Source organism: Topomyia yanbarensis, chromosome 3 (assembly GCF_030247195.1).
Source record: "Topomyia yanbarensis strain Yona2022 chromosome 3, ASM3024719v1, whole genome shotgun sequence".
NCBI lineage: Eukaryota > Metazoa > Arthropoda > Insecta > Diptera > Culicidae > Topomyia > Topomyia yanbarensis.
The window spans coordinates 114,851,797-114,878,216 of NC_080672.1; the positions used below are offsets into that span (position 1 = coordinate 114,851,797).

The following is a 26,420-nucleotide window of genomic DNA, read 5'->3' on the forward strand; positions in this document are numbered from 1 at the left end:
CCTTCGCAGTGTTAGAAGTTGCTCAATTTTTACCTTCCGATGCTCTACACAGCTCTCCTAGAATATTTAAAATAGTCCAAATGCATGGAGACGATAGTCAAAGACAGTTCAAATTGATAGGATTAATCAATTTTTAATAATATTGCAAAATATCGGAGTTATATTAAAATTTCAATTTTGATCTCTAACTAAAAATGACCCTGGCAGTCCTGCTCCAGCGGAATCCTGTCAGATGAATAGCAATAACCTCAATTGTACGGATAACTCTTATAACTATAAGCGCTCCAATGAAAGGTAATAGTCGCAATTAGAAGCCTTACTTACTTTTGTGGGTAAAGCTTGCCTAAAACAAAACATAAAAGTGTTTAAAAACATTGTTGTTTATAAACAAAGTAAAGTGGTAAACGATGCTTCTAGTTTTAAAAAAAATACGTTAGTCGCGTTGCTATTCATTTTTTATTTTTTGGTGGAAAATGTATAGCGAAGTAGACTATTTATTATTGTCATTGCATCAGCTATTATAGTTTCCTCCTCCATGGTCAACTTTGACTGCTAAGAGCAAAAGGTAATTAAATTTTTTAAAAATCTAGAAAGACCATGAAATTATCTTTCATTTGGCTTCAATGGCATGAAAATCGATCAAAACGTTTTCTTTCAATAATATGTCGACTTTGCGCTATCATATCTCTCAAATGCACGAATATTTTTAAACGAAAAAAATTAATGATGTCTTCAAAATTTAAAAATAATAGTTTAAGCCTTCAACAAGGAAATGCGGCCAATTTTTTCAGTCAAATACTCCTAGGTGCAACACATACTGCTCGATAAATTTTGAATTTTGATGCTTGCCAAACAATATTCAGTGTCCAGTTCTGGATCAACAAAAACTACTACACCATTGAGTTTACGACCATATGAAAGTCCTCGACACGAAATTGAACCAATGAGTTGTACAGTAAACCGGGGAGGCATTGATCACTTTTCGATGTAATTATTACATATTTTTAGACGCAAAACATATTTTTAGGCTTAATATTTTTAAACCATGTACTGAATTATGGAGAACAAGATTCGATGGTTTTACCTCAAATTGTCCGCTTACAGCTATTTTTCCAAAAATAATTTCAAGTTGAAGTCCGTTTTCGTATTCTGGGGTGACTTTGATAACCTGCATGTTCACCCGTATTAAGTTTTTGATGTCAATGTTTTCCATTCAACTGTTTGTTCAAACTAATTTTGTAAAGATACTCATTGTTAAATAGATGTTAATTGGTATTGTACAAAGTGTTTCAATATACTGTAAAATTTGAGTGACCAAAATTCGTATAATTTATGTCCAACAAGAATAAAAGAATCTGATACATTTAAAACTGCTAAATTTGTTTTATTTTAGTGGTTTATCAATGTACAAAAAGTTTCATCGTTGGAATATTGAATATTAAAAAAATATTTCCAATTCTAGCTTGAAATAATTGGCACCTAGTTTCACAAAAAATTGTTTTTAGAATAACCAAACTCATAAAAGCAAATTTGGCACATCCCATTTTAAAGAAAAATAAAAACTCGCTTTGAATTTATTACTCTTGCGAAAATCTGAGATTTATTTGTTTTATAAAAAATTGGGACTTTACGAAGCTTCGTAAAAATAAGGTAAAGTCAAATTTCGGTTTTTTGTAGTTTTTGTGCCAAAAAACCGAACAGTTGACTCAAAAAGTATAATAAATCAGTATTTTATAAGCTTAGAGTAAAACTCATTTCAAACTGAAATGATGCGGTAGACTATTCTGGCTAAATAAGTGATCTACGAAAAAAGTTTCGAGTGATCAAAGTCACCCCGGTTTACGGTACATAAATTAAGAACAGAATGTGTGGTCACGTATGCTGAACATCGTCAGATGTGAAGTCAATCGAAACACAAGATCAAAATCCTTGAATCCAGAATTGTACTACTAATGTTTCGCTGCTTTGCAAAATTAGGTTGGGATCAGTCTCCCCTAGACGTGTTGTTTGTACAATTGTAGGTCAAACTGAGCTGCTGGCTTGATAAGAATATATTAATAATATACAACTGCACTGAGAGCGAAAATGATGCAACCAATGACGGGGTAAAACGGTGCGATTCAGGTTTGATACTTAATAAATTACAGGTTCGCAAAGTTCCACAATCGTATTTATCTCTGACGACACCTTTAATGGACTTCTTAAATTTGGGAATATCACTTATTTTTCATATGCATCGATATACATATTGTTACCATAGGTAAGTTAAAAGGATGGGTGTGTAATGTCTGTGATATAACCGGAGTGTCGTTGCTACACTTCGGCTATTTATTCAAATTTAATAATATTCAACGGAGTTGAGTTTGAATGGAAAATTTTCAAATTATTTATTGGTACCAACTTTTGATGTTGGCGTTGGTTTTGATCGATGATACGCTGAACGCGAAGATCGCTCTAAACAAAATAACAATAATAATAATAGTTAATACATAAAATGTATAAAATGAAAAAAACCGTTCAGAATGAACTGAAAGAATGAAACAAAAACAATAGATAAAATGAACTCAAATAAACAATATAAATAAAACAAATGCTGAATAAAATAAATGATTAAAATAAAATGATCCTATATTTAAAATTAGTCAAATATTGGAAATGAATAAACAAAAACCCGTTTTAATCCTCCTAGTGGTGTAATTGTGCCTTTCTCATTTATCCAAACTACGGTTCCATGGCCGGTTATGTTAAATATAATGGTGGAAATGTCTATTAAATATTCAGTGCGATTTACACATACGTACAATGAATCGACAGCTACGAACTTGAGTCGCTATATGTCGACGCTGAAACGTTAAGAAATTTTAAATTAGTTTCTCAACTCAAAATCATTTCAAACCAAATTTTGCACTGATTTTTCAGACCCACTAGGAAAATTTATTCTAGAGGAATTAGAAAATTTAATTCGCGTGGAGGGGTACTTGATGAGGGAAGGGCGATTTAGGGAAGGGTGGTGAGTGATGTGGGGTGGAGGGCCTCACCGTATCCCCCTAACTACGACCCTGTTAAAATACAGAAAACCTATGTGAGTCAAAAAAAAATTGGCCGGGATTAAGTTGACGATGTTCAGAGTGATTGCTTAACCTTTCTATAGGAGAAAGGCAAAAATGTGAATTTGCTGTGTGTCCGTACTCTTAAACCCGTAACTCCGGAACCGGAACTCGGAATTTAATGAAATTTAATAGCAGCCTATGGGAATGTTGTACCTTTCATTTGAGACTAAGTTTGATGAAATCGGTTCAGCCATCTCCGAGTAACCGATGTGCATATTTTTGGTCACATACATACATACACACATACATACGCACACACAGACATTTGCCGAATTCGACGAACTGAGTCGAATGGTATATGACAGACGGCCCTCCGGGCTGGAATTAAGTTGACGATATTCAGAGTGATTGCATAACCTTTCTATAGGAGAAAGGCAAAAATTGTTCCGGCTTATTTGGGAATTTCATACGTAACCGAACGATTCAGTCTAAATTTCTGAAACCATAAATCCGATTCCTACAAAATTGTATGGTAATCTATGGGGATGATATCCCTTTCATTTGAGACTAATTTCAAAAAAATCGGCCCGACCATTTCCGAGAAACTAATGTGAGATTGATAATTTTGAACGATGGACAGTTTTCCCGATACTGCCGAAACATTTTACGGTGGGCAATGTGGCCAACAAGACTTCGAAAGAATGGTGGGGAGAAGGGTTTATCGGAGGTGTAACCAACCGCATTGTATACCTTCCATTTGATACTTGGTTTGTGAAAATCGGTTCAGTCATCACCGAATAATCGATATGATTTTAATTCTGGAATATACACGAGACCCGGGACTTCCGGAATTGTCGATAGTGGACAATAACTTCAAAAAATCTTTAATTGGTCATCAGTGATCTAGATCTGCAAATCAGAGTTATTTTTTGTCCATTTCAGTAGATTTTGAACCTCTGAGATATTACGATTGTAACGGTTTATATGGGAAATTCCTGTGTGACCGCATTAATCAACCTATAGCTCCGGAACCTATAGTCAGATAGAAATAAAATTCAATAGCAGATAATGGCAGTGTCATTTCTTTCCTTTAAAATCGAGTTTATTCAAATCGATCAAGAATTCGTTGAGATATAGACGGGATATTAACTTAGGAATTTGGCAAGTTTTTCAATTTTGACGAATTATACCGCCTTTGATAATTGATGGATTTGTATCATATCAGCACAGATTTATCGTCATCGTGTATGTATTATGTATGCCAAATATGAGCAGAATTGGTTTACACATAGAAAAGTTGTTCATACAGCGTTTAAAATATTTTATGTGGACTATCTGGGGCTACTTTGCACACTTCTTGAATTCGTTAGAAAATGAAAATAAACCAATTTTATTTTATTTTATTGAAGTATCAATAATTCATACTGATAATAGAGGCTTTTTCAACAATAAAACATCACCCATTTATCGCATTTTCAAAAATGAGGGATTCATTTTAATTTAACATTTACAACCCTACTTGTCAAAAAAAATGAGTGGGTTGAGACTGCATATTGTTTTTCGTAGAGATTAAAAAGGAAAATGATGAAAAATGACGATATCCATTTATCTCTAGTGTGTCAGCATAGGTTTTTAAGAGCATTTAAAGATTGTTTGTATTATCAAAAATAAAAATAACCACACGGTGGGATTGAAAATTTCACAAAATAAAAAAAAGTGAAATAATGGGCTATTTTTGATGTACATTTGAGTGCTAAATTGATAATTAGTACACAATGCCACGTTCTCAAGTTATGCGCTTTTTATGTCAAGAATTCTGAAATAAAGGTTCGAAACCAGTTTTTTCACGGCCAAGATCACATTATTTCGCAAACGTTTCAATGTCTTCAAAGAAATTATACAATATAATACAGAGCAAAACAACAATTTTGGAAATTAACCCTCTTGGAAATAGTTACGAAGAATGAACTCAAACCATGATTTAGAAACTTGGTATATTCGTAAAGTTGTTGAAAATGATATTAAAAACTAGGAGTGGGTAATGTCCGGGACATAACCGCGGTGTTGACGTAGGACTAAACTTGGGCATATCATATGACACTCATGGATAATTTGAACCAATGCACTTTTTGAATGAATGTTTACTGGAAATTTCATGTCGAATGAGATTGCCACATTCACTGATTTTCTAGGACTTGCAAAAACCTTCGGGTTTGTAGATTAATTTGATAAACATTTGCTTATATGAATCACTGGTACATGTACAGAAGAATTGACAGGCGCAAACTCAATCCAAGTTATTAAATGGAACTTTATAATTCAATTCTTTCTCCACTATGTTTTCATCCTAATAAGAACGGTTTGCAGATAACTATTTTTGGTGATACCAGACGAGAATCCTTACTAACGATTCGAACCTTGCCCGAATTCGCTTCTGCTGCGTACATACACGAACATTCCCCTTTCGCAGCTCACATCGAATGAGCATTGTATATCGCAATGCGATCTCTTTTATAAACTTCTTAGTACAGATGGAAGTCCATCCTTTTGTGCGACAAATGGAAATGTTTTCATCATTCTTTTTGGTGTGGCTTTCGCTTAGTAGTTTGTAGATTAATTCGATAAACATTGGTTTATATGTGTCACTGATAAAGTACAGCAGACTTGACAGGCGCAAACTCAATCCAAGTTATTAAATGGAACTTTATAATTCAATACTTTCTTCATAATGTTTTCATCCTAAAAAGAACGGTTTGCACATAACTATTTTTGGTGATACCAGACGAGAATCCTTACTAACGATTCGAACCTTGCCCGAATTCGCTTCTGCTGCGTACATACACGAACATTCCCCTTTCGCAGCTCACATCGAATGAGCATTGTATATCGCAATGCGATCTCTTTTATAAACTTCTTAGTACAGATGGAAGTCCATCCTTTTGTGTGACAAATGGAAATATTTTCATCATTCTTTTTGGTGTGGCTTTCGCTTAGTAGCAGGGTTGCCACATTCACTAATGTTCTTGAAAGATTTGCAAAAACCACCAATCAAAGCAGGCTAATTAATGCTTTTACAAAATCTATTAAAACTTACGGTAAAATCTACGAAATATACTACACAATTGTTTTGATTATTTCCCAACGAATCGCGCAAAAATCTGTTTGTTCCGTACAGCACAGCGCAAATAATTAACGTTGGAAAACAAATCGGCTACTTCAGCTGCCAAACACTTAGAAACGATCGAAGCATTTTTCCGTCAATGTCACTTTTCTGACTCAAATTTTTGTAGGTATTTTCTTGCATCCGTCCAATTGGTCAGTTTATTAGTTTTATCGTACATTTTTCGGATATTATTATAGAAAATAACTAACCCGATAAGAGGGAAGTTATTTTCCAAAGCACGAAATGGAAATTGCAATTGTAATTTTTCTGAGAACGATTTTGTGGTCCTAATAAGAACCGTTTGTTGTGAATATTATTTCGGCATTTCCCGCTCGGCATGATGATTATTCGCTTGGTATGGATAGCGCACAGATTGGTATCTTCCAACAAACTAACCAGGCAGGCCTCGCTGGCTTCTTAGAGGGCCATTACGGCTGAGCTCCGGAAGAGTAGATCGGTTTTGAAATGCTGTGCAATCTCACGGACTTGGCACTGGAAGAGCAGCTTGCGAATTAGTAACTCTGTCCACTTCTGAGAGCGATAAATTTCACGCAGGACGACGACAGTTCTTGGTTGGCAGCGATAAGGCAGTAGTTATGATTTGGTTGGTGGTCCAAATGCAGCTTCTCGTTGAGCAGCACACGTACGTGTGTTCTGCTCTGTGGCTTAGACATGCCTGGCTTTAAGAAAAACTGTGACACCCATATTTATAGGTTCTAGCATTAATGTTGATTCGCATTAAAAGTAGTTTTTGAACTTTTTAAACAAGTTTTACATAGCAAACAAGGTATCAATAGCAAGCGTTGAACGTTTTCCTTTCGATTTATGAAACAATATTAGTAATGCCTTTAGTAGGAGAAAAGTTATTAAGGTTCAAAGTGTACGTAACGCATCCGTTTTGAAAATTTTGAAATGACACCCAGTATAGTAAAGAAAGACGTAAGTCCTACGTCAAAACAACTTTTTTAAAGACACAAAAACCTTCAGATGCTCATAAAAGCCGATCCTGATATACTAGAAACAGACTGAAAATGCAATTTTTCATCACACAAAAACCTTCAAATGCTCATAGAAACCGATCCTGACGTACTAAATAAATGGAAAACACCGTTTTTCATCATTTTTTTCTTCTTTCCGAAATCTAGTATGTGGTCTCAGTACACTTAAGATCTTTTGTTTTGTCGAGCAGTCTCATTTTACAAGCCTCCAATCACATTTATTGACCCTTGAAATGTTTTGTTTATTGTGGTAAACAGTGTTAATAAAAATGACAAAAGACATATGCAACATGGGTAAAATACATGTCTCTACAAATGTCAAAAGTATAATAAAACTTATAAACGCACGTATGTTAGTAAATATTGAAAAACTAAAGTAGGGGCTATCCAAAGTAGCCCCGCACGACGGTGATTGGAAATAGTAAACTGAGTTACATGTGCTTAGAAACCCCAGTCATCCATATAGTTTGCGCATTGTTTCATTCGGAAAACTCGTTCTGGAGATATGGATTAATGAGTTCCATACAAACCCATACCATAAAATATAAATGGTTCAAGCTATCAGAATAAGTATTTTAATTGTGAGAAAAGCAAGTACCATTAAAAGGGAGCCTGAATGTATAGACTGCTATTGAGAAATAAGATTTTTTATAATCAGAAGTCTTAACTTTTTGCAAATAAATCCCAGTACAAATCAGTGTCATTTGTATGTGTATTTTTATTTGACATATATACACCAACAGACATTTCAAAGCCCCAATGGTATCTCAATGCTAAACTTATTGCTAACAGCCAAATCGTTATAAATTTTCGTAAAAATAATTACAATAAAATGAAAAAATAACAACTATACAATAGATAATCAAGGAATCAGCTGAAATTAACGGGTCCGTTGAAGGTACTGGAAAATTGTAGACACAGAGTTGGGCGAGACAAATTAAAGTCGAACACTGATGCGACCCGGTTGAAGATCCTTTGTAGGCCAGTAATGGTTCCGTGCATACTATAATTAGTGCGTCGAGATGGTAATCGGAGCATAAGGTTGTTACGCGTTGCTCGAGGTGCGACATTTATGATAATTTGTTCCAACATGGCTGGGTAGTCGAGATGATCTCGCAAAGTATCAGAAACGAACAAAGCCTTTGCTGCATTCCTTCGAATAATCAGGAGCTCCAAATGAATCAGCTGGCACCGGCTTCCGTAACTTGACAGACGGATACGGATGGGATCTTTCCACGGCAACCTACGAAGCGCAAAACGTGAAATGAGTCATTGCACAGACTCAATTCTCTCAACACCATTGTTATAGTTTGGGCTCCAAACTTGACAGCAGTACTTCAGAATTAACCGCGACCAAGAGCAGTACAGCGATTTGAGACAATAAACATCCGTACAATTTTTGGCTATCCTGAAGATGCATCCCAGTATTCGAGTTGTTTTGCTAACTGCTAACTTTTGCTGTTTAAACGTAAGTTGAGAATCTAGTATCACTCCCAGATCCTTTATCTGACTAACGCGTTCAATTTCAATATCCAGTAGACGGTAGTTAAAACAAACCGAGTCTTTTTTTTCGTGAGAACGGTATCAGCTAGCACTTCTTTGAATTTACACACATACGGTTTATGTTACACCAGTCAGCGAAGGTTTCAAACTATCGTTGCAGTAATCTACAATCTTCAGTAGAGCATATGAGAAGAAACATTTTGAGATCGTCTGCGAAGGACAGGTGTGGAGTCTTCCGAACTAGATGAACGTCGTTGAAGTAAAGCAGAAACATCAACGGTCCCAAGAGGCTTCCTTAGGGTACTCCTGACGTAGAAGTAATTTGTTATATCATGGTTCACTTTGTCAAAAGCGACAGTTGTGTTGACAACATCGGTTTGAGCGCAACGATCCATACTCCCTGTTATATAGGAGGTTAGGCAAAGCAAGTTAGACGCTGTGGAACGCTCAGACATGAAGCAATGATAATCGTCACTGGTACTGAGGTACTGCTTGCAGTGAGCCTGAAGAGGTGCCATAATCACCAGCTCGAACAACTTCGAGACAGCACTTAATGAAGTAATTTCACGGTAATTATTGACGTCTCGCTACCCTTTTTATGGACTGGAAACGCGTTCGCGGATTTCCAGCTGGATAGAAAAATGCTACTGGCAATAAATTCCTTAAAGATGTGCAGAAGTGGAGTCGCTAAAACGTTGATGTGTCTTTTCAAAAGTACCGAAGGGAAGCCGTCGGGTCCCGGATTTAAAGACGATTCTAGCCGAGAAGAAGCTCTGATAAGCACAACCGGAACTTGATTAACAGCGAGTTCAATTTGATCAACTGTTAAAGCTTTATTTGTGAACACATTCACGAATTTCTTCGAAAAAAAACTGCGCATATCTTGGGATGTGGTAGCTGTGCGGCCATTGAAAGTCCTAGAAACCGGCAGTGCGGATTCCTTGCGCTGCTCATTCACATATCTCCAGAAACGTTTAGGGTGCGACTTGAGATTACGCTGAATGTTTTGCTGATATCGAAGGAAAAAGTCATGATTAGCTCGTTTATAAGCATATTTGAAACTGGCGTAATAGTTTCTAAGCGCGATACTTGGTAAACCTCCGCAGAGCAGCTCTATTAATTGACTTCAGTCGTCGCATCGTGCTCGTTTGCCAAGGAGGGCCAGTTTTTTTTCTTCTGGACGTGCCTGTCAATAAAATAACCCAAAACGTTGGAAAATGTTTGAACTGCGGTATCAACATCTTCGGGGTCCAGAATATTTAACCAATCGAGAGTTGAGAAGAGATCTGCGATAATGCAACATTGTAATCGAGTGCCAGGTTGCGATCCATCGTGGCGATCAATGGTGGGTGGTGTGCTACTGGTTTCACTAGAGGAGAGTGAGCCATCACTACTGATGCAGCAGAAATCTGATCGCTGATAAAACAAAGATCAAGGTGGCGGTTATTCTCGTTAGCAATAGGATAAATTTGTAGTAACATGGCTTAGCTGTAGCAGCCAAGAAACCTCGCCGTCCCTGAGTGAGGAAAGCAGTGTTCGGAGTCCAGGTAAAGAAAACTATTGCGGGTAGATTTCTACGAAATGCTGGGGAGATTGAAATCAGCCTAGAGGCCGTATGGCATCCGGCAAGTTGAAGTATCTCTACCAAGAATTGATCCATTGGGTTCCAGCTCCCATGTCATCAGAGGTGACTGAAAACAGGAGTCCTTACTCTTCCTATGCTATGCTGATCTTTGACATAGTGGCGTTTGTTTCTTCGCAAATCGTGGGATGGTCATACACCCAATACGTGTTAGGTATTTTTCGACCTCACAGCTCGCAATATTTGTGCTGTCACAGTCAATATGACTGTTGATAACATAAACAAGAAATACGCCTATTGCTCGGCTTATTTGCTCCATAATGAATCATAACCTTCTCATGATTCCAAAAGGGTTGTATCATACTGTGGCAGAAATGGGTTTTCACTCATAATCGGCAGTGATACAAATGGCCACCACAAAATTTGGGGTAGCTCAGATATAAATTTGAGAGACACCGAATTGATGGAATACCCAAGTAGCACATATCTGCATATACATAATGTAGGAAATTGCCCAAAATTTGCACAATCTGGTAGTGAAGAGTCGTTAGATGAAACTCTCTGCTCTGACGGTATTACGCATGAGTTGGCGAATCAGCTAGTACCCAACGAGCTCGGACCGTCGTTATCTGGTCATAAGTACATCGTCTTTGATCATTTAAACGTCTATATGTAGTACCCTCTAGCGGTTCAACTGTGTAATAATTCAATATTGAAAGTGGTTGCAATGAATCCGATTTAGTTGTGTGGACCTTGTTAGAGCACACTCTTTTTGATCAAACCGTTAATGCGTGCAGATCATTTCCAGTCCTTTTTGGATTTTCGGCAAATCGAAAGTCACGTCCATTTGCGAGAAGCGAGCTCCTTCTAATCCCTTAAAAATGGGTAACAATTTTAGTAAAATGTAGCACAATCGCAGAGGTGCTCTCTCCAACAACGCTTCGACTCATTGTATAGTCTTCGAGTTTCAGTACTTATGGAGTGCAACAAAGGTTGGAGGTTGCCTAGACGATCGACAACAACAAACCTGCTCTCGTTCACAACATATGTAATGGATGAATTCGCCGACAGATTGCAAACCGATGCTATTTACATGGATCTATCCGCGGCCTTCGACAAAATCAACCATGATATCGCAATAGCGAAGCTGGACAAACTCGGCATTCATGGACAACTTCTGCGCTGGTTTCGTTCCTACCTCGATGGAAGGTAACTCCAAATCAGCATTAAGGACTGTCTATCTGCACCATTCTTCGCTACATCCGGCATACCACAAGGAAGTCATCTCGGTCCAATAATATTCCTCCTCTACTTTAATGACGTCAATTTCACATTACAAGGACCCCGCCTTTCTTTAGCCGACGACATGAAATTTTTTCAACAAATACCGGATAAAACCGATGCCGAGCTTCTTCAGAGGGAACTGGACAGCTTTAGTACGTGGTGTGATCTAAACAGAATAGTTTTAAACCCGAGCAAATGCTCAATCGTTACGTTCACGCGGAAACGCCATCCGAGTCAGTTTAACTACCATTTCTTCGGCTCGAGTATTCCAAGACACTCTCACATCAAAGATCTCGGAGTCATCATGGATTCGGCACTAACATTCAAACCACATACTTCATACATCGTGGATAAGGCATCACGACAGCTTGGGTTCATCTTCCGAATAGCGAAAAACTTCAGGGACGTATATTGTCTTACTGTGCGTTGGTCCGCTCAACGTTAGAATATTGTTCGGCTGTTTGGAATCCGTACTACCAGAACGGGATTGACAGAATCGAGGCTGTTCAACGCAGGTTCATGCGCTTCGCCCTTCGGCATCTCCCATGGCGAAACAAATTTCAGCTGCCGAGCTATGAAAACAGTTGCCAGCTAATACATCTCGATACACTCAGTATTCGGAGGGACTGCTCTCGAGCCTTGTTCGTCGCGGACTTACTCTCTGTCAGAGTGGATTGCCCTACAATCCTCGGACGTCTGGATCTTCAAACCCGCGTTCGAGCTCTACGTAATAACTCTCTTCTGCGAGTTCCGTTCAGGAGAACCAACTATGGTTATCAGAGCGCTGTTACCGGACTCCAGCGAATTTTTAACAGTGTGGTGACGGCCTTTGACTTCAACCGGACGCGGAATGCGATAAAAGCGAAAATGTTGGAAATTTTAAAATGTAATTAGTTTAAGAAACCACCATTGGGGTCAAGGGGCCTATTGGTGAAGATCATAAACATAAACATAAACATGATTGTGCTGAAGGATGATCTGTTAAAAGATCTTCACGTGTCTCTTTTCAATCCCTTCTAACTCTTTCATCCTCAATTTCAGTGGGTTTGGCTTAAGGTACGGTATTGTTTGATTCTCTGAAGATTCCGATGGCAATTGACGGCACAACTTACAAGAGTCAATCCCTATTCCACATCCCAAGACATACTACCCTTACCCACTCATGTTTTTTATGGGAGAAAGTATATTTTTGACACTACTTTTTTCGCTGAAATATGAGCAGATCATTGTACAGAGGTCACATGCGACGGCATAATAATCCAACATTATATTTTTTGTATATTGGTGAACAGTGCAATAGGCCTGCATTTTGAAAATTATATACGATATAATCAATCATTAAAATCGAAAACGATGGATAATCAACGATGGAAATCGAGAAACACAAAATCATGCCATTAGGTGCATAAGAATATTAAGACTTGTTCGGAAAAATTGGATTACGAAAAACTTCCGAAGAAACGAAGAAATCTGCTTGAAATATCGTTCGAAAATTGGCAAACCAGCACATTACGGGATAGATATTTCTTTGAAATAGAAATTGATTATCATCATCGACTGCAAATGGTCACAAATTTACCCCCTTCCAACGAAAGAAATAAAATCGTACCCAGCTCGGTCCGGTTCGAAGCGGTTCACGAGAAGGATTCTCGATTTCAACTGAGGCTGGTTCGAGTGCATCGGCTACCGTTTAACCTATGCATATTTCATTTCAATTCAGGAGAACGCTGTTCAGATTTGCATACGGAAGGTACGTTTAACTCCTGGCCTGCGAGACGACCTGCCAAGCTATATAAGCTTCTTGTAGCTATACACAGATATATAGGGAAAATCTGTCCGGCATGGTTGTACTCATTTTTACTTTGAAGGAAGCACTACCTAGTTGCAACCGGTCCAGGGTATTGATTTCGTTCTTGAATTCCTCACCTGATGTGCAAAAGCTAGTGAAGCGAGACTGCACAACGAGGTTTTGCGTGCGGAACGATCCATCGCTGGTACGATAAACCATAAGCATAAACGTATAACGAGGCTACCGGTGGTGATTCATCGGAAAATGAGCGCATAAATAAACCATTGGACGAGTTAAGAGGAAAGTTATTTTAACACTTGACGGTGTCGGAGAGAGTAATCTGTACCCGCATGATGATGAGGGTTCGTTTTATCAGTTTATCGCTACATTATTGGCAGAAAACGTACTTCGGTCTCATCATTTGACGTTATTTCTACTAAAACATAAAATTGTGTGAATTTAATCACTAGTAGGGATTTATTGAAAATATAAACCAACCTTTAATAAATATTTATTTTTAAAGCGAGGACGACGAGTCTAACGACGATGATGCAAGCTATCTGCTATGGTATTTTTCCCAGCTGGAAAAGCGACATGCAGGCGCCAAAACCACCTGTGATGAGAACGGAAGCTGTGGCTTTTTGTTTTCTTTTTTATTTTCTGCTACTGGAAAAGCTGCCTCAGAGAACAGGTCACAGTTTGAATCTCGCAAATTAACGCAAACGACCTGGTGGATGTTTGGTTGGGAAGGTTTTAGTGGAAACAAATGGCCGCTGTGGGGTACGCTTTCATGCGCCAAACCGAGAATGAGACACCGTATCGTGCTAGGCTGGTTTGGCAAAAAAAAAGAATATGGTGGTTTTTTTACGGTGCACAGTTGTGGGTGTTTTGCGTTGTTTATTCCGAAGTAATGAATAAATGAACAGAACGAGTTGGTTGCACTTCCAACGACATTGCGGGTAGTTTAGGTTAAAATAAACATCGCTGCGGGATACCCCTGGGCAAATGGAAACAGACAATGTGTCCAAAATTAAGAGCAAGGGTGGTTGTCTACACCCTAGGTAAGGCTCAAAACAGTGACAGATACGAAGCTAGCTGCAGAGAAAAGTCGCGAGTTCGTTGATTATTTAATGAAATACGTTTAGTTTATTACATTGTTGAAAGGAGACAAATTGTGTCATTAAATGAGGAATAAAATTCTACTTTTATTTCATAAACCGATAGAGCTCATCTTTCTAAATATAGCAATGATGTTTGACCATTAAAACTTCAGAATTATTTTTAATTGTTTTACTAAAAAAATGTAAGCACGTTGCCATGTCTTCCTTGACAGTTTAGCCACATGGGTTAGCATGTTTGACAGTTATCCCAGCAAAGGGATAGAGATCAAGCTAGTTCAATGGAAGGTGTGGTAGTGATAATTCAATTTTATAAAATAATTTTTAGTTGCTATTTGGCGTACAAAAAACTGAAAAAGTTCGATTACGTAAAATATGGCTTAATGACCCAATTGCGCCCTCTGTATCTAGTTCGTTTATTTGGAACGTTTATTTGGATTCGTTTACCGCTCGTTGCGGTAACTTAACGACACCATATGTAAAAATTAAAACACTATGTCACTACCGTAACCCGGGGTGACATTGATCACTTTTCGAAGTAATCATTACATATTTTTAGACACAACACATTTTTTTCAAGTTTAATATTTTTAAACCATGTACTGATATATGGAGAACAAGATTGGATGGTTTTACCTAAAATTGTCCGTTTGCAGCTATTTTTTCAAAAATGATTTCAAGTTGAAGTCCGTTTTCGTGTTCCGGGGTGACTTTAATAACCTGCATGTTCACCCACATTAAGTTATTGATGTCAATTTTTTCATTCAAATGTTTGTTTAAACTAATTCTGGAAAGATACTCATTGTTAAATAGATGTTAATTAGTATTATATAAAGTATTTGAATGTACTGTAAAATTCGAGTAACCAAAATTCGTATAATTTGTGTCCAACTAAAATAAAAGATTCTGAAAACCTTTAAACCTGCTAAAATTGTTTTGTTTCAGAGTTTTATCAATGTATAAAAAGTTTTATCCATTTTAACACGTTGGAATATTGAACAATAAAAAAAATATTGCGAATTTTAGCTTAAAATAATTTGAAATAATTGCCAACTAGTTTCACCAAAAATGTATTAAAAATAAACAAACTCTTAAAACTAAATTTAGCATATCCCAATATAAAGGAAAATAGAAACTCGCTTGCAATTTATTACTCTTGCTCAAATTTAAGATTTATTTGTTTTATAAAAAATAGACACGTTACGAAGCTTCGTAAAAATCAGGTAAAGTCGAATTTCGGTTTTTTGTAGTTTTTGTACCCAAAAACCGAACAATATACTCAAAAAGTATAACAAATCAGTGTTTTATAAGTTTAGAGTAAAAATCATTTCAAATTAAAATGATTCGGTAGACTATTCTGGTTTAATAAGCGATCTACGAAAAAAGTTTCAAGTGATCAAAGTCACCCCGATGATCAAAGTCACCCCGGTTTACGGTACGTGTCTTGCGAATGTCGTCCATGCAACTTTCTATTGCGCATGGAGACCTTCTTTCGCGGCGGAAAAATATTTCACTGCTGGTCTACTGTATCTTGGGTGTCAATTGTTTTCCTCTTGGTCACATCAGTATCATCATCGTTGAAGCAGTCTTGATGTTCACGATCAGATGTTTTTCCTTGCCAATTCACTGCCTATTACGAGACACCAGCGCAAAGCCGTCGTCTTTGATAACTTTATTTAACTTTCTCATCGATGGTGCTAGCAGTTGATTTTGAAGTATTGGATATAACTGGAAACCGTTTGTGGCTCAGGTGACTGTGTTTTGGATTGGTTTTACCGTAGTTCTGTAGCCAACCGGATGTAATGCATTCTCCTCGGCATCTTCCACACAAGGTTTTCCCTACAGTACTTGCACGTTTGAATCTGCTCTTCGTGGGTGCATAACATGGTTTGTTTATTGTTAGTTTCGTTATATTTGAATTGTATAGTCAAGTGAGCGAGAATAGATCTATCGACCTGCATCCTCACTACAAGAACAACTTCAGAAACATACGGGAAGAAATTTCTCCAAGTATAAGGTGCAACGGATTATACTTCTCAGTCCGGTAGCCCTATCTCTATATAATCAATTCATACACGGGAACCATAATCTCAACGCTGCCACTTTCAAAAACATGGTTTATGGTGGTTCTGTTCATTTATTTATTTATTTATTAAAATAATGCATCTAACAAAAAATAATCTTAATGAATGGCAGGAGTCACGTCATAAAAATTGCTGACCGCGAAACTTTCTGTGCGAACTTATGCGGTGGTTCGCCAAACTCGAACAGATCCTCGACCGTGGAGAAAGTTCTAATACATGCGGTTATCGGTTCGTGGAATCCAAACGTCGTACGGTGGAATCTAGGTTGCAGTAAGCCAGAGGAGCGTAAAGAACGTTGCGAGGCACGAAAATCAAGAAGGGGCAGGATCTTCGTCAATTTCAGCGTTGAGAAGCTTTGCTACGAATACCGCTTGCTGATGCTGTCTGCGTTGTTCCAGTGTGTCGAGACCGATCAAGCGACATCGAGCAGGATACGGTGGAAGGTCTAGAGGGTTCCGCCATGGAAGGTTCCGTAATGCGAGTCGGACAAATCTCTTCTGCACCTGTTCAATCCGTAAGTTCCAGATAGGCTGATGAGGGCTTCAAATCAAAGAAGCATTTTTCAGAAAAGGGCGAACCAGCGAACAATATAACGCCTTCATACAATGCGGGTCCTTGAAATCCTGGCCGATTTTAGAAATGAAGCTGAATTGTCGGGATGCTTTAGAGATTAAAGCTGAGCGATGACAAACTGAATGTTGACTTCTTATCCAACAAAACGCCCAGGTCTCTGACGCAATCAACTCTAGTGAGCTTTTGCCCATCGATTTGTTAGTCGTAACGTATCGGATTGAACATGCGGTGAAAAGTTGTTACTTGTCATTTTGCAATGCTAATAATTAGCCAGTTTCTACGACACCAGCTAACGAATGTATCCAGAAGCTCTTAAAGACAGATGCAGTCGTCGATAGATCAGACTACGAGGTACAATTTCAAGTCATCGGCGTAAACCAATTTGCACCCCAAACCAAGCAGCAAAGCAGCATTATTGAAAAATAATACAAACAGTGGGGGTCCCATGTTACTGCCTTGAGGGACTCCAGATGTGTTCGTAAATTGAGAGGAAACACAAGAGCCAACCTGCACACGTAGAACTCTGTCACTTAAGTAAGAATTCAGCCATTTAACAAAATGCCGTGGTGCGCCCTGCCGTGACATTTTGGTTGATAATATTCGGTGGTCAATTCGGTCGAATGCAACTTTTAAGTCTGTGTAAACTGCATCATCTTATCTTCCATCTGCGCGATATAAGTTTATGTGAAATCTAGATGATTTGTGGTTACGGATCGTCCGGGCATAAACCCATGTTGGTCGGTAGAAATGTAACATTTTGCGCGCGAGAGTACGAAAGTGCTTACCACAATTTCAAGTATCTTGGAGGATAGTTATGCCCCGGGTAGATTCTAACATTTCGACGATCGCCGCTCTTATAAACAGGGAACTTGAACGACTGCTTCCAAATCACCGAAAATTCGCCTTGTTCAAACGATTTGTTAAAAATGTTGCACAAAGGTTTAGCTAATGAAGCAGTACACCGACTGTAAACGACAGCTGGAATGCCGTCCGGTCCCGCTGAGTACGATTTTTTCAATCTTTTCACAGCGGTAACAATCATATCGGGAGTGATTAAAAATGTACTCAAGTCCACAGAATTTTCAGGAACATCTATCAAAGCAGCTTCAGCTTCATTGTCGGAGGCAATATTCTCAGCAAAAACAGAAGCAAAAAACTTTGCAAACAACTCACACGAATTCAAGGCAGGCGTTGATTCAATATCGTCGAGACACACGTTCGGAGGAATTGATGAACATTTTCGTTTCGAGTTGACAAAATTCCAAAAGTTATTAGGATTTCGGCGAAGATCCGTCTGAACCCGCATTGAATAATCCGGTATTCAATCCACGATACTCGTCACTGGATTTTTTTAATATTGCACTTTGTTTCTGAACTGCGCCAACGATGGTGTTTACGCTACTAAGCGTTGCGCTCCCACTTTAACTCGTGCAGACGTGATGTTGTCCATGGAGGAGAAATGGGCCGTTTTACGAAGGGTAAATTTGAACTTAGCCATTGAAACAAAATATCACGAAACGTTGTTTAACGAATCTTTATGCTTGGCCTAAAGTATGGGATGATATCAGTATTGCAATACGCAGGTGATGGTACTGAATATATAGGACACTTCCAAAGACCTTAGATTCGTTTTCATTTTTAGAAAATATTCCACCTCACGAAGACTCGGTCGTATAATGGAAAATTTGAAGTCAACGACCGTGGTGTTAGCACAGACTAACAGACACAACTCTCGAAAACATTGCTTCGCCCACGTTAACGGTTGTTTTAAATAGATTAGAAATTGGGACTGTGGCCACATTTGAAACTATAGCGCCACTGACATACGAACAAGCATATGGGGGATGGACCACTAGTGAAAAATTGTTTCCAACCCTGAGGGGTAACCCGCCAGCAAATAAGAGATTGGGACCGTGAATAAAAGGTGGAGCTAGTGTTCTTGGAAAATTGCCGGATCGATATTTTTTGAGGGAATACCCTCATAGTGTTATGTCTATTAGTCTGTGGTATCAGGTCAAAGCAGCACTTTTTTGTCCACTTCACTCATTACGGCAAAAATAAATACGATGTTTTCTTTGTTCTAGACACAAAGTACACTACGATCTACTAGCTGTCGTTCACTTTGCTGGATTGTTACTCTAACGCGGCAGAAGTGTAAAGTAAATCGAATGGTTCCCTTTGTTCTTCTGACAATGCACAAAAGATAAAAGCAACTGTTTTGCGGTTCGTTTTGCGCTGGCTCAGAAGTAGCTGAGTATCGTGACCAATGCCTTTACTAGTTGGAAATAGACTGTAACTTGTCCCCTTGCTGCATTTTGTTTAATTTCATTTTTTAAACGACGGCGTTACGCTCTACGCAGCGTAAAAGGTTGGTCGTATATGGCTAGCTTTTAACGGTATTCAACACGATTAAAAAGTTCAAGGTTTGGCGATCGTTCCTCTCAACGCGATCACTGCCAAAAGTTAAATTTTGAAATAACACAGGTAAACCATTTTCAATGTATATCGTCTATCTTTCCTACAGCCCTTTTTCCTACCGCATATTATGCCTAACGTCCATAGGAATATATTCCTAAACCAGCTACGAATAGGATTCGTACAAAAAAAATCAGAAAATATACGAATTTTCGTACATATGATAAATCATTCGTAACGCATTGGTAATGCTATCGTTTTTTTGCGAGTTTTTCACCAAAACTACGATACTACTTTCATAGGCTTATAACAAATCGGTTTCATTAGTCAAACCAATCGTTTAGTGATATAAATGTAAGTTATTGTAACATTCATGAGCAGCTTACGTAATATAAACCATTTTAATTTCGAAAATCCTCAAAATATTTGCGCAAAAAAAAATATTTCGCTTAACGAATCTATTGGTAAATCTACGACTAGGTTGAATAAACTAACTTACGTAAAATATACGAATTGTTTTGGGGTATTTAGAGAAAGTTTTTATTTAAACTAGTTGCTCGTAGATTCAACTTTCATGAAATTACTTCGAATAAATTTCTCAAATCGTACGAATTGTTTGATGAAATACATGAAAAACGTACGAAAATCGCATAGAACACATAACAATTTCTATTTTCGTAAATAATACGAATAATCTTACGAACGAAATTAATCGAGCTAAATAACGAAATAGATTCGTAGTCAACTCACAAAATTCATTTCATGTGTCATGTTTTCACTTCAAAAAATCGATTTGTTTCATCCGCTAAATCAATCGTTATTCTCAAGATGCCCATCATTACTAAAGATATTTGTAGATATTAGTTATGCGCTATTCACGATTTTTTCCTATATTTTATCACAAAAAAATGTCCCATCCCAAAGGACTAAAGGGTCAAGCCACTGCCAACGATTTATTATATCCCCCAAACTGAAACGGTCGATAATGCTGTCCGCGTTTGTTCCTCCTTTAAGATTCAAAATAATTCGTTAATTAAATGATTCATTAAATGAATAATAAAATTTCTGTCTAATTTTGCAACATCTTCAAACCAAACTCTGCACAGTAGGCCTGGCCGTTTTCATATTTGCGACATATGGAAATATGCTTTAAATATAAATGTTGACGAGAAAAACATTACAGAATAACTGCAGTGTTTTCCAGGAAAAAGCTTTTCAATCAATACTTTCAATAGAATAGAATAGAATATTTATTCACAAAAAATAGTTACAACGCATCTAACTTTTCTAACATTTTTTCGTAAAGATCGCGAGCAAAAAATGCCAAAGTGTTGAGATCGATGTTGTCAAATATCGATCCTAGAAGATCAGATGAAAAAATAATAAGCAAAAATATGAAAGCTTTTGTTCGATGAACGAAAATTAGATCGTGCGACAAACATTTAGTAAAAGAACGAAACATTTCGTTTCATTAACGCAAAATAGTTTCGTCGTCGACTATAACATCCGAGTGACGTACGCTAAATGTGCAAAATCACGAAAATTTTCGTTCATCAAATCGCCATTGTATGACTCCCCTTCTTTTCGTCTTATCAGATTTATGGCTAATCCCCCTAAAAGTGAGTTACGAAATTTATTTTCTTCAACAATTCAGATATAAAAATACTTACATCAGCAAAGTAATAGAGAAGCTCATTACCAACACTTCAACTCTCTAGTTTTTAAACTTTTTGAGATATAGGGCATTATATGTGAATGGTCCCAAAAAAACAGTTTTTTCATCATGACGGAATGAAACAAACTTCAACTCGAGTTTTTCCATAGAAGGCCGCCTTGGGGGCATTTGATTTTTCCAGAATTTGCTTTTCTTGCACTTTAATTTGTTTCACGAGTGGTTTGCCCGTTTTGGCTCGGTTCAAAGTTATCGGCATTGTAAAAAGAACTATTTACAATCCAAAAACGTGAGTATCTCCACATATACTAGCGATAGCAAGTTTAGAGGTTAGAAGATTTCGGGGACAAAATATCGCAAAATCCCAATTACTGGGATTGTTTCGTTTAAAAAATGATATACATTATAATTGTCTGAGAGCTGGTTCAAAAAGCATTTTATGGATTTTTTCCTCATTTATTCCCATGGTGCTAAATGGTAAAATTTTCAATCGAAATAACTGGGTATCAAAAATTGTCCAATTGGTGTGAGATTTGGCATCTGAGTTTACTTTGACATTTATCACATTACGAAGAGAGGGTGAGGGGAGGGGTCGAGAATTAAACAAACGAGTATTGAACAGACTTTGACATTTTCTTTTCAAGATGAATAGGTTTGAAAAGGTCATTTACAAATAAGGGAATGAGGTACTTAATCGTACTTTAGTGAAGCGTAAAGTCGAATCGAGTCCCTTCCTCAATCGTACCTCGACACTGATACATTCAAATTCTGACGGGTAGGTTTCTATTACTATACGATGACTCTATTATCTTTTTGGTAACAGACCACGCAATTGCGCATTGCGGATAAACGGTGGAATAACGAATTACGGTAGCTGTGCATGTATTCGCTTTGCTAGGTGCACAATACAATGACAATCGAAATACTACACGCTTCTAGACAATCCGACGCGTTAATTTTTAGTATATAAGAATTGACAAAACACGGGTGTGACGCAGAGAGAACTTGAATGTGTTTGTCATTTCCATTTAGGGAATTTTTTGTTGGGACCATTTTAGTATTAACCGACTTGCTATTAAGTTTTTCTTATTGCAGGGCAAGGTAGTTTTGGGTGCAGTTAAATGTTATACAAACGATAGAGATGGCGAGTCTTTTCGCCAGAGATTCAGCATCTTTATTCGAATCGATCAACTTACCCGAGCAGATTTATTAACAAAAAAAAACAAAATGTATAATAATGATGTAGGAGCATTTTGAGAATATTGATTCAATAAAATCCAATAGGATTAGTGTATTGAAACGTCTTGTCAATATTTTTTGACAATATTATTGTTTCGTGAAAAGTCTGTTATGCATTAAAAAGTAGTAGGCAATGCTAATGATAACATAAGAACAGGGATTAAAATGAAGATAGATGAGGAATAGATATCTTATATCCGTAAGTATTCCCAGAGAGCGAACACGTCATCATTTGGATCAGCCGGATTACAAATATTATTATAGACGTTTATGAAACCGATAAAAGTTTGAGATGGTCGGTAGAACAAATGAAAAATATCTACGCCGAACAAATTTGCATCTTTTTTAAATTGCTGTAAAGTTTCTACCTCTGTGTTTACACTCACTTTGCTCGAAAGCAAGCAATCATTGCTCACACAAAGATCTTTTCAATTCTAGCGCAGAACGTTAACTAAAAGATAGAGTTTCTTTTCAAAGGACCCTTCATATCCACTTCCGAAGTTTTATTGCCAATCCGTGGATGAAATCTCTTCTCACCGCCCCCAACAACGCAATGGTTTCCCGTTATGGCACCAACTGGTGGTCGGAACCTTTCCAACCTCTACACGGAACTTCCGTTTAAAAGCTAGAAAAAGGACACAATGCTCGGGCTGGGACGCGAGCAAAGTTCAATTTAATTTTGGCAATAACCGGAGAAAAACTTACAACGACTTTTCGACTTTCCCACCGTCGTCGTCTCATCGGTTTTTTAGAATCGAATGTTGTTGTTGCTGTTGTTGCCATATTTCCTGCAAAGTGGAACCAAACATTCAAGCGATGCATTCTAAACGAGATACGGTGATATCTTACTCTGCTACGATATACAGGCTTATGTTGATGGGGAGGGTTTTATTCCACCCAACCAGTAATGTAACGGTTGTTTGAAACGAGGCTGAAAATATTGGGAAGAGTGTAGGGTAAGTATTAAACTTCGTAATTTCGGGAGCATAACTACCGCACTCAGCATCTGTTTGTTTCAATCTAACGTATAATTCAGTTTAACGGAACAAACTTGACACCTAGATAATAAATGTTTGAATCATCGGTAATGATGCCGAATAACAAACCCATTGAATACCCAACTCCATACATCTCCTCAATTTGTGTAAAGTGCATAGCATAGTTGTTTCTCCTGATCCCGTTGAAAAATTCAACCCTTCCAAAAAGACAAGTCCTCCTCAACCAAGCCCTGAATGGATATGGGAACTGTAGAAAAAGGCAACCGTACGATGGTGCAGTGTATTCCTTTACCCATTTTCATCACTCCTGAATATGGGGATCCATCGCTCTGCTAGCAATGTGCAACGCTAGGGTAAAATATTCCATTTATCGGTCGGATGTTGGATATCGAAATTGAAAGGATACGAGAATGGCTCAGATCGTACCGTGCAGCCCATCGTTATACTGGCGAAACGAATAGACTCCAACATCTTCGTTCTAGAAGAATGCATTATACCGAGAAGAACCAAGAAAACGAATCGATATGACCTCTGGCCGTTGAACGCTGTACAATATGTAACGATAGACACCAGCTAATGGCAAACCAAATTGATTGGAACAGTTCCGGACATCGGGTACGGAGACGATGAGGGGCATGAATGCTGATGTCACTATGGTAGCCACATTTTCTGAAGAAGCCACAGCAACGTATGAATCAATCTGTAATCTCTCTATTCCAGGCTGTTTGTTGCAGCGATGATAGCAGCAGGCAATCATGTTTACTCGGGGCAGATTTGCAACAAGCAAGATAAACGACCCTTCAACAGAAACCTTAGAGAACGTTCTCATTTTGGTTCAAGGATCCAAGCAGGGAAGTGAACAGTTTTAATGAACTACCGAGTAGGAGGGTAGCGAGTATGAATGGGGGTTTCGTTGGAACTATTTTATAGTGGCAAAAATGAATACATTATCATTTTTAAGGCGACAATAAAGCACATCCGAGCAGATAATGAAGTCGCCGTGAATTGCGACAAGCGTATACGAATCAGAAATCAGGAATCAGAATATATTGGCTCAAATGGCACGTTCCCCGTACATAGTCGGGGATTTGTGCCTAAAGCGTATACGAAGTCTTATCGTGGAAAGTTCGCAATATATGTATGTAGAAAAGCAAAGTGCTTCATCTCATCCAGATACTTGTCCTTATTTTAATTTGACAGACTCCACAGATTCTTTGCGTACAAGTCCAACTTCGGATATAATAATCGAACTGATGCCGAACATCCTTCATGATCAGTACGTGGAAATATATACTGACTTTTAACCCTAGAACGTTGCACTTGCGTTTTCTACCTTAGAACCAGCGCTGCCAACAAACTGGAACCTTTCTTGAAAAAAAAACTGGGTGCTCGAAAAAAACCTACTTTACCCTTGTAATGTTTAAGTGAACGATTCAATAAACGTAATTTTAAGTAAACACGTACGCTCCATACCTTTTACTGAAAATTTGAGTCGATTTTTTGATATTGTTGTCCAAATTAAAAAAAAAAATTAAAATATTCGAATTTGATTGTAATTGTAATATTTACAGTAGAAATTTACTGTTTTGAAGGTTTCAATGTACATATCCATAAAATTTTAAATTTAAGGCCATTTGCTAAACTTGAGGACGCGCTTAAGGGGGTGGCAAGGGTTTCAGCAAGAATTTTTTTTTTACTTCCTTTTGCGATTTTTTTACAAATTCAGATAAAGCGAATTAATCAAAACTTTTGTGTGTTATAATGCATCATTTCTGTGATTTTTTCATGCAAAATTATCGACGAGCGTCGTGATGACGAAGCTTTTTGTAGAACATCTCTGAAAAAACACGATTTGCGGTGTTAACTGCCATTCAAAAACTACTTAACCGATTCTTTCCAAATTTTACATGCACATTGTATGTAAAAAATATCTAACCCCTACGTTGAGTTTTTGTGAAAATTATTCAATTTATTGTGCTTTTTACTCATTTGGAATAAAAATTGCTAACTTTAACGAAAAATTCCGCCATTTTATGAGTAAAATACCCCCAAATGAGAAAATTGGGTAAAACCACGACAGCTCGTTCAAAACACAAAACGTAAAGCTAAATTGTTAAAGGGGATCGTTTAGTGTAAAGAGCTAAAACCGAAAGTTTCTTTGTTTTACGAACAACTGCAACAACGGATCTTCACTGTATTGTTAAGATTTACTTATACGTACATTGTGTACGAAAAACAATTCAGTCACGCAGAGTCACACATATTTTTTTTATTCAGTTTTCTGTAGATTACCGACAGGCTACAGGCTGTGGGTTCTCATAAAAATCAAGTCAGCTCTATTAAAGAGTGCACCACATCAAATTGCATCACGGAAAAAACGATGTGGAAATTAACCCATTGGGTATTTTCTCTTGAAAATTTAGCTTGCAGTAGTTTAGAGTGTATTGTTTACACTTTATTTTTATCGCTGTCAGTCTTTCGATCATTGTTACCGTTAGATTGAAGTCTACGTGTGTTACAGCAAATACGTGCGAGGAATGCATGGCTGTTTAAACAAAAGAAGTTCAGCGGGAGACTATTCTAGAGAATCAGTACTAACAACTAAGCGGATAAAAAATAAGTCGATTTTTTGCCCACTACACCAGACGCCCCTCTTAAAGAGATGCGTTTCGAGATTTTCTCATCAGAATCCGGCACTATTTTTATTCCAGGAATAAGCTAACGCCGGCTTGACGCTAAAGAGGCAGTCCACAAAAATCCATCCGAAAATCTTTAAAAACGCGACCGACCATCTTAAATTCCAATGAAACATGTGACACTTGACACAGTATGAATCATAAAAATATGTCAAAAGTTATTGTTAGGAAAAATTTTTCATTGAAAGCTTCTCCATGATCCTAATATACTGAAAAGGTTTCTTTTACGTCTTTAAAACAATAAACATTAGATTGT

The 26,420-nt window shown here is 37.6% G+C and overlaps 1 protein-coding gene across 12 annotated transcripts in view; it reads right to left on the bottom strand.

Annotated features, from left to right (window-relative positions):
- LOC131688679 (protein Fe65 homolog) overlaps positions 1 to 26,420 on the bottom strand; it is a 281,910-nt gene that overhangs the window by 106,979 nt on the left and 148,511 nt on the right. The gene's annotated exons all lie outside the window — the stretch shown is intronic.